The sequence below is a fragment of the Physeter macrocephalus genome, chromosome 5 (genome assembly GCF_002837175.3).
Source record: "Physeter macrocephalus isolate SW-GA chromosome 5, ASM283717v5, whole genome shotgun sequence".
NCBI lineage: Eukaryota > Metazoa > Chordata > Mammalia > Artiodactyla > Physeteridae > Physeter > Physeter macrocephalus.
The window spans coordinates 41,072,420-41,087,617 of NC_041218.1; the positions used below are offsets into that span (position 1 = coordinate 41,072,420).

Genomic DNA, 15,198 nt, shown 5'->3' on the forward strand with positions numbered 1-15,198 from the left:
TTAGTCCTTGAACTAAACTAAACAGGTTAAAGAGAAGTGACAACGCCCGCTCCTCATTAACGTTGCCAGTGATTAGCTTCCCCCACTCAGAGCGCACCTGCGGTCCCTTCAGTCTATCCACAGTTCTCCACCTGTTTCTAACAAACCACTCTGGGTATATTCATCAGACCCATTTTCCATTTCATACATCCCTTAGGTATCCCTTTTTAATTATGATGACTGACATTTATTAAGCATCTCCCATGTGCCAGGCATCATGCTTATCACTTCACATTTCATTTAAAACTCACAGCAACCCATTTACAGTTGGGTAAACTGGGGCTTACAGACCCGTATAATTCGTCCAGCATCACAGGGCTAGTAAGTGCCCAAACCGAGATTCAAACCTCACTGCCTGATTCCAATCTGTTTGTTTGATTCAAGAACCTATTTTTCATCCCTTTTCCTCTTCAGAACATTGCAGAATAATTTCATGGCTTTATTATTTGCCTCTCCTACTCTCAGCAGTTTTTGCTCCCTCTCAAATATTACTTTAGGTTTTTATCTTTCCCCAGCTTAAAATTTTAATTCTCAGTAGTCCATGTACTAAAAAAGAGGAACTCTGTATAAAGTTTCCCGGTGGTAGCAATGCATATGTTATTTGTCATCAATTTTTCAAGTCAGAGGCACCAAATGAAGTAGATGAGAAACATTCCGGGTCTCACCCGGGTGTCAGGTTGAGCTACAGAGATCTTTTTCTCTCCTTGAACAGAAAGGGATGTTGGCTGCTACAAGTCTACAGAAATCCTTAGAGCTTTGATCACAACATGCATAGCTGAGTGGAGCTGTTAATGACAAACACTTCAAAGTATAATTAACTGTTATATCTGACTTCACATATCAAGGAATTCAAGGTGCAATATCAGGAATTTGTGTTGAGACTGTAAATTATTTTGTGGCAGATGGCACATAGTTACACTTCCTTAATTCATTCTGTATAAATGTCCCATGCTATGTCTGTCTGAGGCCCTGTCTCTGTTTTCTTTCCCTGCTGACATGAGTGACTGATCTCCATTGGCAGCAGAAAGGCAAGTCTGGAATCACCAATATCACGAGGAAATGGTTACAACTCTTTAAATGGCAGAAAGCTCCTGATCACAAAAACTTTTTCTTGAATTTTCCAGTTGCATAGGCCACTTCAATCATCTGGTTGGAGTTGGAAAGAGTTGGACAGCATTTTATTAAATATTTTTGCTGAGGGAAATGTTAGAATATTTTTTTATTAATATTTTTTCCTGGGGGTAAGTTGGAAAGGAAATGGAGAAAAAACATGTCAGTCAATGACATTATATTTTGAATTTCACTAAATATTAGGCAGAGCCAAATGGTTAAAAGTAGCTTTAAAATAGTTCATAATGAATTATCGGGGGATTTTAACTGTTCCTGCCATCATTGTACCAAGAGCAAAGATGTTGTTCAAACTCCATTATAAACAAGAAAAAAGCGAAGAAAAAGAAATGATCTCTCACCTATAATGAGAGATATGAGACAGAAAGTCTTGGCATGGATATCAGCAGTTTAATAAACCAATTTAAGAGTTCATTGGACACTATACCTTATATACAAATATTTTCATAGTTACTTACTGGTATCCAACTCACAGAATTGCCAGTCTATTACTGGCAACTACCTATCATGGTGAAATCTTCTTCCATATTATTTTCCCCTAGCTTCATTAGCACCATAATTTTTTTCAACCTTTTACTTCTATTGCAACCTCCAGTCTCTTACCCCTAGCTAATAAACATGTTCAAATTTCTTCTATCCTGAAAAAGTATGTCTTCTTGGCCCAGGCCTTACCTCTAACTATGTGCTCGCTTTATTTTTCCCTGTTCGGCTGCTTCTGAAGAATACTCTATTCCAAAGACCTCTACATCCTCGCTTCCCATTCCTGTTTTCTCTCAACCACGAAAAGCTGATTTTCACTTCCTATGCACCACACACTTGCCTCAACTCTGCAAAAACTGCTCTGGAAATGGCAACCAATGATCTCCATCATGTCAAATCTGTCAATTCTCTATTCTTATTTTTTGGTACTTTCTGTCCTATTTGAGAATAGTAGAGACTCAGTCCTTTCTAAAATTGTATATCCTTGGTTTCCATGATATTATTCTCTCCTAGGTTTAACCCTATTCTGTTACTATCTCCCATATGAGTACATTTGCTTCTCCTCTGCTTGTTCCTTAAATGTCAGTGTTCCACAGGGTTTTTTCCTCTCCTCATTTTTTCTGCACACTGCCTTTCTCTCCATATGCTCTTTTCAGGTAACCTCATTAGAGCTAATGATTTGAACTCTCACCCATGTGCTAATGACAACCAAGGCTAGTTCTAGAGCTCTGCCTTCTGCCCCGAGCTTCAGATTCAACCAACCAAATCACTGCTATGTATATGCACTTGGGTATCTACAGTCACCTCTTGTTCAATACAGGCAAACCTGAATTTGACATCTTCTCCCGACAACACTTCTTCTCTGGATCCATTCCTCCTTTGCTCCCAATAACATTTTTGGTAACAATGTATTTTGGGATAATATCTCATCCGTATTACCAAGGAACCATTTCTTACCCGTTGACCCTGCTGAGTGGACAGTAGGCCATTGATTCCCCCTGCTCCACAGCTGATTGGACAAAGGGACAGAAAGATGCAGTCATTCAGAGTGCAGCTGAGTCCCAGAAATGGTTGAGCACAAAGGAAAAATGCATGAGCTCCTGCCACTAAGGTTCATGGGCAGCCTTGAATCCAGAACAACCACACCAATGAAACTCAGACCACCTGTGACTCCTCTCCTTAGAGGAGGGTCTCCTTTCTTCATCACACTTGAGAATGGTCTTTCTTTACTGCAACCAGAATAATCCAGACAAATAACAACAACAACAACAAAAATAAACAAAAAAAACCCATCCACCACAAGAGAACTTCTAGAGATAGAGGAATGAGTATTATATAGGTGAGGTTGGATGTGGTAATAGGGCTGGTCAAGACTAATGCTTAAAGCAAGAGCCCAGGGCTTTCCTGGTGGCGCAGTGGTTGCGCGTCCGCCTGCCGATGCAGGGGAACCGGGTTCGCGCCCCGGTCTGGGAGGATCCCACATGCCGCGGAGCGGCTGGGCCCGTGAGCCATGGCCGCTGGGCCTGCGCGTCCGGAGCCTGTGCCTCGCAACGGGAGAGGCCGCAGCAGAGGGAGGCCCGCGTACCACAAAAAAAAAAAACAAAACCCCACTTATATCTTTAAATCAAACTGACCTCAACACATGAAAAGGATGACTATGCAATCACTATTAGCGTACAGTGTCTACTGCTCAGAGTTCCTCATTGCCATGAAGCCCCTAGAATTGACTCTAACGTGGCTATCTAGATGCATCTAGCTAAGCGAAACCTTAGGCAACATACTAGCTCTATTCCAATTCTCTTCTCACTCAGGAGCTGCTCAGAATCTAAAATATCAAATATAAATTACTAAATAATGCATTTAAGAAGTCATTTCTGTAGGTTTCCAGAACTTCTGGTGCTGCATTTTTGCTAGTTGTTTCAATAATCCTCTTTTAAATTCCATTTGTCAAATTACCTCTGATCAACAAGAGTGCTGTTGCATGAGGTATACAAATGGGAAAGAACACACCGTTCCTCAGGGTGCCTCCTCTTGGAATGAGCCAGGGAAGTGACTCCTGAGAAGACGTGATTTTAAGAAAAGGTATATACTCAGTTCTAGCACGAAATGTCAAACTTTATCACAAAGGGAATCCAGATGCAGTAGGTACTGCCTGATATCAGATGATAATATTCATAATTGTTAAGTTTAAAAGCATTTCACACATAATCACTTCTTTCAGGAATAAAATGGAGTCCTTTCTGAAAGCAACCTGGGTTTGGCTATTCTTTAGTGAGTCAGAAGTAACACAGAGCAGCTAAAGGTTAAAGCGATTTGTCACAGTCACATGTGAGCAATTCAAAGTTCTTTAACCCCTTCATTCTGAAAGGATATTTTCCTTAAAAGCAGGCTCTGACATTATTTTACAGCTACTAAGTAGCTCACAGTAGATAGAAGAAAGAGAATCAGTGCCAGCTTCCCAGACAAAACTTTACAAGGAAAAAAACAGTAGAATCTTCCAGTTAATTAATTTTGAAAAGTCTTAATTGGATATTTTGTTAGGGTTCCCATCTCAGAAAAATGATTAATATCTCAATTAATAATAATAACAATTAATATTGTATGATTAATACAAATCATAAATAGTTAATCCTGTAGTTTTTAAAACAACTATGATTCACCATGAATCATGGTAAAGAAGAAAAAAAAAAAAAAAGAAAACAAAACAAAGGGGGAGGGCTTCCCTAGTGGCGCAGTGGTTAAGAATCCGCCTGCCGATGCAGGGGACACGGGTTCAAGCCCTGGTCCGGGAAGATCCCACACGCCACGGAGCAACTAAGCCTGTGCGCCACAACTACTGAGCCTGTGCTCTAGAGCCCACGAGCCACAACTGCTGAGCCCGCGAGCCACAACTACTGAAGCCCATGCGCCTAGAGCCCGTGCTCCTCAACAAGAGAAGCCACCGCAACGAAGAGTAGCCCCTGCTCGTTGCAACTAGAGAAAACCCGCGTGCAGCAACGAAGACCCAACGCAGCCAAAAATAAATAAATTTATTTTTTAAAAAAGAAAACAAAGGGGGAAAAAAACCCCACTAGGTTGAGCTGCATGTACTCACTCAACGCCCTGGTTAATTGTTAAGATTTTTAAATGTCCTTGTAGTCATACCCTTAAAAGCTTGATTTTGTATTAAGAGCAAAACGTGAAAGTGGGAAATTCTTCCAAACAGGTTTATCAAACTTTTCCTTTTACACTAATCAAGACATAGGTAGGTCACATCACCATTTAAACTCATTTTAGCTCAGCTGAAATCTAGAGACAGATATTTTCATTAAAAGTCTACAGTTTTATTTGGTCCACATATGAACTATGAATGTCATAATCTTCGTTTTCAAATGTGGGATATAATAGCATATTATCACACAGTTAAACCACCAGCTTAGCTCGTCTAAGATTATACTAGGAATTAAATGATATACTGGTGATGCATATTAATAAATTTTAATAAAAACATAAGCCTCTGATTGTACTGAGTGGGAAAAAAATAAGATCGTGAAAAGTGGCTGTCAGTAATACAAGATAATTAAACCAACTTTCCCTCTACTATTTAATATGCTGCTTTGGAATTTCAGCAGAATTCTATTTATGTGTATATTTGTTTACACACACACAGATTCACATTCTCCCATACACTCTGTGCCAAAGATGACAGATTAGGGTTACCAAATTATAAGGAATGTAGATTGTATCCTAACAACTTTGAAATATGTTTAAGCAATCTAGAAGGAGAAGAGTGGTTCATTATTAAGTATGATAGACTACAAGCCCAGTAATTATCCAAAGTATTTATGTATATCAGAGGTGGTTTAACTAATTATACATAAAATTCATTTAAGACACACCTCATGACTACAGGCAGTATATTTTTCAAATTAGAAAAACAAAAAATACAAAGGCATGTGAAAATAGGTTAAATGCAGAAGGAATTCAAGGAAGGGAGAATTCCAGTGGGCTGTTTAACAGTCTTTCTAAGCAGTGGTTCTCAACTTTGGCTGCACGTTGGAATGACCATGGTTTCCATCAGTTTAGGTTCTGATTTAACTGGTCTGAGGTGTGGGCTTGACATGGAGATTTTTTAACTTCCCAGGTTTCTAATGGGCAGCAGATAAAAAATAAGTAATCTTAAAACTACTCCCTCTTTTTCCAACACCTGCTATTTCTATCTCCTCAGATTATATGGATTCCCCAAGGAAGAGATCAATTTTTTCTCTAAATTTTTAACTACATATCAGTATAATAAACACTAGTGGTTCCAGAAGGTTTCCAGAATTCCTCAACATTTTTTAAAGAATTGTGCAAGATAAAATTAGATGTATCTATTGAAACACTTTCTCAAGCTATTACTTCAGGGAAAGTAGATGGTTAAATTTCTATCAATTATTTAGGAAGTTTGGGAGGTTTATTATAAAGCAATCTTTCTCATCCATAGTCATTTTCCAATCCCTTATGAATTTTCATCTGAATGGATATAAATAACTATTAGAATATTAACAATAACTCATGATATTCTGTTTTAGTCTTTTTTCTTTGTGGGTTTTTTTTTGTTTTTTGTTTTTACTAATCCAATTCTAATATAGTCATGCCTGGAGAATTCCAGCCATGTTATAGTCAAGAAAACAAAGTCATAATAAAATAGGAGAGAGAGAGAGAGATGTTAAAATGAAATACAACATGTTTCTGAGGCCAGAACAGCAGAGCAAATTTACACTTCTTAGTCAACTTCTTTCACACCCAAAATTGTCTATAGACTTTCCCAACACGTCAAAAACAAAACAACAAAAAAATCAGTGTTCTTGCATCTTTCCACTTCTGCACAACTCTAGGGTAACATTTCTTGCTCATACTTCTACAGACAAATTATTGTTCAGCTTCCTTCTCACCAAGAAAGTTGGTGTAGTTAAAAACCTGCTGGGCTGTTGATTTGAAATAAGAGGTACAACCATTATTCAAAAAGCAAGACTTGATTCATGAAGCTTCAGCCACATTTGTAAGAAGTCAGCTGTTCTGTCCATTTCCCCATCCGTAAAACACAGGCAAAAATAGCACCTACTGTGGTTATTGCCAGCACAAATGATAATGCCTGGTGCACAGAAGGTAGTTTTTGAGAGTTGTGACTTCTGGGTGATACTTTTCTATGTGAGAATTGAGGGAAACTTATGTCTCTACTACTGCCTTGAGCAAACAATGGCTTTGCCAATGATTCCAACCAAAATTTACACTCTCTATATATGGCGAGGTTGAAAAAAGCCTATGAATACTCTACTTCAGGAGGGGTGATGGCTTTTTTGTATACATGTTCTTTATTTTATGTCATAAATTTGTATGATGATCGATTGCTTTAAGTTAAATATTATTTTGAATCATTAATGGTATCCACTATTTATTATTCTGTAACATAATCACCTCTAGTGTATATATTAGAGGTCGGCAAGCTCAGCTTTATATGTACTGGATTTCCTTAAGGGACATCTCTGTGTATTGCCACAAACAATTATGTCCTATAGATGGCAGGCAAAGATATCTCACAAGCAAGCAATGTTTAGTCCAAAAGACTGTGTGCCTGAAAACTGAGTCCAAGGCTCACTCTTGAAAATCTGATTATAAAATGTCACATTTCTCCATTGTTCCAGGGACAGAAAATTTGGAGAATACTTTAGAGAAATGTAAAGGTATAACTGTGGAAAGGAGTATAGCAGTCTTCCTCAGCGAGGAGAGTGCAGAGGGAGCATGAAAAACATGGCTGAGACAGATCCCAAGGGAGTCTTGAACTCCATAAACAGCATTACAATTCCTTAAACAAACCTAGATCAGCCATATTAAATACAGGCTCTGCTTCCATAGCAAATGGCCTCAGGAATCCACACTCCAAATCTAGAATTCATCTAGATCACTCTCCCTGGGCCACACCACACTGCTGGTTTCTTGAGCATTGCTTCCCACCAGCCAAAATCCCAAAGCACAGTTTTGCTCCATGTTTTAGATATGTGTTCTTGACTAACCCAACTGATTTCCACAGCTCTTCAAACCTGTCTTTGACACCAACACTCTTCAAACACCAGACTGTCACCATTTACAAGAACTCATATGGACAGGAGGCACCCAGGCTCGAATCCTACCTCAAATCCTGAAAGAACAAGAGGCCAGACACACTTGCCACCAGGAACTCCTCTCCAGGGGATGGTGATGGGATGTTCCTCAGAGGCAAGTGTGAGAAATTATAGAGCAAAACATCTGAGCAGTTGGAAGTGGCCAGAAGTGCTTTCTGAAGGGGAGAAGTAGTTTCTGGATGGATATCTGTTTATTCGGCTTAACAAACAGATATTTATAGTCTTTTGTGTGCTAGGCAGTGCTCTATACACTGAGGATAAAGGGTGAACAAGACAGGGAATGTCTCTTTCTCTTGGAACTAGCATACTAGTTGGGGGAGACAGACATCAAACAAATAAAAAATAAATACACACATAAATGCATAACTAAAACACTGATAGTGCAACAGCAAAAGACTAGGGGAGTGGAGACACCACTTTAGGTCAGGTATTCAGGAAAGGCCTCCCTGTAGACATGGCATTTGAGCTTAATCTAAAGGAAGGAAGAAAAGATAGTCATGAGAGGATATGGGGTAAGAGGATTCTAGGCAAAGGAAATGGCACGTGTAAAGATCCTGAGGAATGTATTAACTTGGTTAGGTTAAAGAACAAAAAGACATTCAGTGTGGCTAGAGCACAGCAAATGTAAATAGTGGATAACGGCAGAAACATTAGTGGGGCCCATATACGTAGGACTTTGTAAAAGCATGATGCAGTATTTGGATTTTATGCTAAGAGCAATGGGAAGCAATTAGAGGGTTTTATGTAGTATAATGCATGGAGTGATTTATGTTTTAAGATCTCTCTGGCTGGGCTTCCCTGGTGGCGCAGTGGTTGGGAATCCGCCTGCCAACACAGGGGACACAGGTTTGAGCCCCGGCCCTAGAAGATCCCACATGCCTCGGAGCAACTAAGCCCATGCACCACAACTACTGGGCCTGCTCTCTAGAGCCCGCGAGCCACAACTACTGAGCCCACATGCCACAACTACTGAAGCTTGCAAGCCTAGAGCCTGTGCTCCACAACAAGACAAGCCACCGCAATGAGAAGACCACGCACCACAACAAAGAGTAGCCCCCATTTGGCACAACTAGAGAAATCCCGTGTGCAGCAACAAAGACCCAATGCAGCCAAAAATAAAAAATAAAATAAATTTTAAAAAAAGATCTCTCTGGCTGCAAAATGTAGCATACATTACAGAGTTCAAAAGCGGTAGCAGAAACAGCAGTAAGGAGACTCCTGTCCAGGAGAGACATGATGGTGGCTTGAATTGGGGTTTGCAGCAGTAGCAAAGAGGCTATGTTAAGCGAGTCAGTATATTTTGAATGAGGCGCTAAGAGGCTGATGCATCGGATGCTCCCAAATTGTGCTCTGAAAGGCTTATCCCTTACAACACCAGCAACATTTCAGCCCATGCTACCCTGAAATGAAAGGCATTGCTAGTTCCAATGGGTAAAGCCCCTGTCTAGGGTCACAGGGAGATGGTAGAAATGGTGACAATAATGACTAGCCAGCAAGGAGAGGTTTTTTGTGACAATGACTGTGGCTCTGGCTCAGGCTCAGAGCACATAGGTGCTCATCAAAATGTCTGCAACATTGATCTCATCTGTCACAGGTAAGGGGGAGGGGGAGGAAGAAAGAAGAGGAGGGGAGGGAAAAGGGAAAGAAAGAGAAAACCTACTTGTACTACTGCCACTAGTCTTTCTGTTTTGTTTTGGATTTTTGGGAGCTACCATTTACGGTATATACTCAATAAGATGAGTGATGCTGAGAAGTGTTATACCAAGCTAGGCACCGTGCTAGGTGATTCCTATTGTCTCTAATCCACATAGAAATCCTGAAAGTTGGGTGTTACTGTCTCATATTTACAGAAGAGGAAACTGAAACTCAAAGAGGGCAAATGATTTGTCCATGGTCATGGAGCCATTAGCAAAGCCAGGATTCAAACCAAGTCTGTTTGACTCCGAGGCCTGTGGGTATATGGTGATTGGGAGAGAGGCCTGTGGAGAGAGGGTGTAAGAGCCTGCAAGACAGTACTTGACCATGAAATCCACCAGCCCTGGCTAGCAGAGGAACATCGAACACAGTCAAGAGCCATAACATGGAGGATGGGGCCTGCACCCGGGACTCTGCCCAAAAGGGAAGCAACATGGGGGGAGTGGGAGAGAGAGCATTTTCCTGGTGGGTGGAGATTAGGAGGATCTTTTTTGATGTTGCTACTGTTACTGTTACTCTGATGCCTGCCCCTTTAGGCTGGGGGACCTCGGGGGAAATACTGATTCATAGCCTTATAATTCTGCAGCTAAGTAAGCACAGTGTAACTTCCCACTCTGCTCCCAAGTTGCAGCAGCTAGAAAGAAAAACAAGCTTATCTCCCTCCACGTGTACAACTAAATCTCTACAGAGAGCCGTGTTGGTCCTACTCAAAGACGTCCGTGTTCCCCTCGTTTTATGAAAGAATTATGAAAGTGTTCCTTGCTGAGTTGAGTTATGTCCTGAAACCTTTGAAGAAAACTTAAGTCTCTCTGGACTTGCCCAACTCTCTTGAAGTCTGTAAAACCGGAAGGAAAGATAAAGATAAGGTTGCATAAGCTTCAATTAGTTTCTTTTCAAACATCCACAACTTTATGCACATAAGAGGAGTAAGCTCTCATTACTTGCTTGCAATATAAACATTGATAACGTTTTCAAATGTATTTTTCACAGAAGGAACATATTTTTATACTTTAAAAGTTTCGTATTTGGAAAGTTGGAAAATAGGTTCTCTGGCTTGACTGTGCCTCCGTTTTTTTTTTTTTTAACCAAACTCTAAGGTACCAGTTTTTCAGCCCTGATACTCCCTTCCCCTCCACCAGTCACCCCAAAAGGTATGAAGTAAGAGCCATTAGGGTTACCATACACAAAAATCAACTCAAAATGGATCATAGATCTAAATGGAAAAGCTAAAACTTTACAATTTCTAAAAGAAAACATAGACGATATTTGTCATGACCTTCAGTTGACCAAGAGTTCTTAGAAGCAACACCAAAAATATAATCTATAAAAGAGAAAAATGATAAACTGGACTTAATCAAAATGAAAGCCTTTCGCATTTTAAAAGACATTGTTAAGAAAATGAAGAGACATACCACAGACTAGGAGAAATTATTTGAAATCATATATCTAACAAATTACATGTATCCAGAATATATATAAAGAACTCGTTCAATTAAACAATAAGAAGAAAACACAACCCAATTTTAAAATGGGCAAAATATTTGAATAATTTCATAAACAAGATATGTGAATGTTTAATAATCACATGAAAAATTGCTCAACATCATTAGTATCTAGAGAAATGAAAATTAAATCCACAATGAAATACTACTGTGCACCCGCAAGATGGCAATAATCAAAAAGACACAACATCAGATGTTGGTGAGGGTGTGGAAAAACTGGAACTCTCTCATACATTGCTGGTGGAAAGGTAAAATGGTACACAGTTACTTTGGAAAACAGTTTGTCAGTTTCTTTTTTTTCCTTTTTGCGGTACGCGGGCCTCTCACTGTCCTTCCCTCTCCCGTTGCGGACGCGCATTTTTCCTTTTTGCGGTACGCGGGCCTCTCACTGTCCTTGGCTCTCCCGTTGCGGACGCGCAGGCTCAGCGGCCATGGCTCACGGGCCCAGCCGCTCCGTGGCATGTGGGATCTTTCCAGACCGGGGCACGAACCCCTGTCCCCTGCATCGACAGGCGGATTCTCAACCACTGCACCACCAGGGAAGCTCCTGTCAGTTCCTTTTAAGAGTGAAACATAAACCTAACCATCTTATGCAGCAGTTCCACTCCCAGAAATTTACCCATTTAAAACATATGTCTATATAAAGACTTGTATGCAAGTGTTTACAGCAGCATTGATAATAGCCAAAGTAGAAACAAAACAGATTTCCATCAGCTTGTGGATGGATAAATAAAATGTGGGATTTCCATGTACTATGGAATACTATTCAGCAATATAGAGGAACAAACTATTGATTTGTGCTAAAACAAGGATGAATCTCAAAAACATTATGCTAAGGGAATGAAGACAAATGCAAAAGATTACATGATTCCATTTAGACTTACATGATTCCAAAAGTATGACACGTCCAGAAATGAAAAATTCATATAGACAGGAGGCAGATTAGTGGTTGTCTGGGGCTAGGGATGGGAGTGAGGATTGACTGCAAAAGGGCCCAAGGGAACTTTTTGGGATAATGAAATTGCTCTAAAACTGGATTATAGTGATGATTGCACACTCTGTACACTTAATAAAAATTATGGAATCTTATGGGTGAATTTCATTGTATGTAATTATACCTCAATAAAGTTGATTTTTAAAAACTTTAAAAATAAAGAGCCATTAGGGTCAGCAAGATATGTCTGTGGCTTTCAAAAAGGAATTATTGGGACTTCCCTGGTGGTTCAGTGGTTGGGAGTCCTCCTGCCAACACAGGGGACACGGGTTCGAGCCCTGGTCCGGGAAGATCCCACATGTCGCGGAGCAACTAAGCTGAACACAACTACTGAGCCTGCGTTCTAGAGCCCACAAGCCACAACTACTGTGCCCTCATGCCACAACTACTGAAGCCCAAGCGCCTAGAGCCCATGCTCTGCTACAAGAGAAGCCACTGCAAGGAGAAGCCCGCGCACCGCAACAAAGAGTAGCCCCCGCTCGCCACAACTAGAGAAAGCCCACGTGCAGCAAGAAGACCCAACGCAGCCAAAAATAAATAAATAAAATAAATTTATATTTTAAAAAAAGGAATTATTTACTTACCTGATAAAAAATATTTCAAGACACCCATTAGATTGGTAAGAAGCTTATAGTCAGATAATACCACATGGTGGTGAGAAAATCAGGCAAAATCTGCTATGATCTACGACAGTAACAAACAATCCCAAAAGATCAGTGGCTTAAAACGGGGGTCAGCAAACTTCTTCTACAAAGGGCCAAATAGTAAATACCTTCAACTTTGTACACCACCTCGTTTCTGTCTCAACTACTCAACTCTGCCTAGACAAGACATACAAAAACTGGCATGGCTGTGTTCCAATAAAGCTTTATGGAAACAGGCAGTGGGTCAGATTTGGCCAACAGGATAGTTTTCCAAGCTCTGATATAAAACATCAATGATTTATTTATAACTCATAGTTAATGTTTACTGTCCAGTCAGCTGGAGGCTTTATACTCCATGTTATCCTCACTGCAACCCAATACAATGAAGAATTCACCATAGGGATCATTAAAGTTCACTGAGGCAAAGTCCAGACAATGTGATGAATGCCTCACTGTCCCTTAAGGCTCTGCTCACATTTCATTGTCTAAAATGATCTCATTGGCTATGCCTAACTTCAAAGGGAATGGGAAGCAGAGTGTCACTGGCTTAAAATAATTTTTCGTCAGGGTTACAGACAAACATTCTCAGATGAAAGTTTTCCAAACAATGCAACCACCTCTATTTTACATTTCCTATGATGTCATCACAAACCAAGATCTTTCCATTAAAGTGTCAAGACTCAGATTTATACTACAGACATAAAAATAAAAGCTAAATACCGAGGCAAGGAACATTAATGGAAGTTATATACATGAATTAAGGGGAAAGTGCACCTCTGAGTGTTGTTTATGTAAAAGGCTATTTGTAAATTTAAGCTTGCATTTCCTCAGACATTATTTGAAAGTGTTTATATTACTGATGTGCAAGAAACATTTCTCACATTTTAATTATACTGTGGAACATGCTGATTCCAATCAACACATGAGGACAGTTTTACAGTCCGTGAGCAACAAAGCACTCCCATTCATATAGAGCCCAGATTTTATTCATTCAAATATTAACATGTATTTAGTACCTACTATGTGCTAGGATCTCTACTAAAACAGGTATTTACATACTAATCCCTCTCTGCTGCACGTATAATGAGGTTTCCTCCTTTGTGTCCCCAACTCAAAATAAGAACATTTTCTTTTCTTTTTTTTTTGACAGCTTAATTTGCACTTTAATGTGTAATACTCGAGGTACAAGAAAATTGCATCTAAGACTGTTGTAAATAAAAGAAATCAGATCAGTCATCAAGGGCTCCAGAGTGAACAGCATCTTCATAACCTCCATGCTTATCGTCTTTGCTTTCTGGGTGTAATTTAATAAGATCATCAATTCGAAGAATGGTAATTGCAGCTTCAGTTGCAAATTTCAAACTCTTAACTTTAACTATGGTTGGTTCAAACATCCCTGCCTGTTTGTTGTCTCGGGGTTTACCATTGACCAAGTCAAGACCAATCCATTTTAGATTTTTGTGTTCTATGTTAACCTGAACCTCATGATGAAAAGTTCTTAATTTTGCAACCAGGTATGTGGAGTCTTGGGCAGCATTAACTGCCAGAGTATTAGGAATAACAAGAAGAGATCTTGTAAACTCCACAATAGCAAGCTGTTCCCGGGAGCCCAGGCTGGTTGCGTAGTTTTCAAGGTATATGGAAAGGGCTGCTTCTACAGCGCCTCCACCCAGAATCACAGATTTTGACTCCAAAACTCTTCACCACACAAACAGCATCATGTAAAGAGTGTGCCATCTGGTCACACATGAAATCATTCGCCCCACGTCAGATGATTGAGGCAGAGGTATGAGACTTAGTGCTACTTTAAAAATACTGAAATTCTTAAATCAATGCTTTAATAAGTCCACGTAGAAATTCACTCTAAGTGCCTCGATTAAATCCTGCTTACACAGGACATTTAGACACAGAAGCAATGTCTAGACCATGGAGAAGAGATGAAATGGTTACTTCAGCTCAATTCACAGTGGCCCAACATTATTTTATCCCATGTGTATAACTGCTCGTATCACTGAAAGATTATAGCAGCAAATAAATGGGAAAGAGAACAACATTTTCTATGTGGCAAAGAGAAGCAATAGGTCAGCACAGTGAGGCAAGCAAGGGCCAGATCATGAAGGATCTTGTGTGTCAGACTATATATAACATTGAAAGCTATGAAAAATACAGAACTTTTTAATCTGAGGAGGTATGGGATCAGATTTTCATTTGTAAAATATCATTCTGGACAAAGTGGAAAGAATGAGGTACAAGTAAGGGCAAGGAGAGGGTTCAAGGTCCCTGTAGTAATAAAGGGCTTGAGCGTGGATGAAGTTTGAATAGGTGCATTGACATAATTTGGTAATCAAGTGAGTTGGAGGTAAAGGATTGAAGGCAAGGATAACTCTTTGTTTCCTGGCTTCAGCTCCTAGACAAGAAATGATGCCATTGGCTAAAAGAGGGAATAGAAAAAGAAGCAGGTTACAAGGAGTGGAGACTGATAGATAATGCGTTCAGTTCTAAATATGTTGAGTCTGAGGTACCCTGTTGGCAGCCCATGTGAAAATGTCTCAAAAGCTCTAGGAAATGTGTCT

General features: G+C 39.9%; 1 non-coding gene across 1 annotated transcript; it reads right to left on the reverse strand.

The window, feature by feature from the left end:
- Positions 1 to 14,538: 14,538 nt before the first annotated feature.
- On the reverse strand, positions 14,539 to 14,668 carry LOC112067181 (small nucleolar RNA SNORA20). Its single transcript, XR_002893130.1, has one exon. It is a non-coding gene; the product is annotated as a small nucleolar RNA SNORA20 (small nucleolar RNA).
- Positions 14,669 to 15,198: the final 530 nt, after the last annotated feature.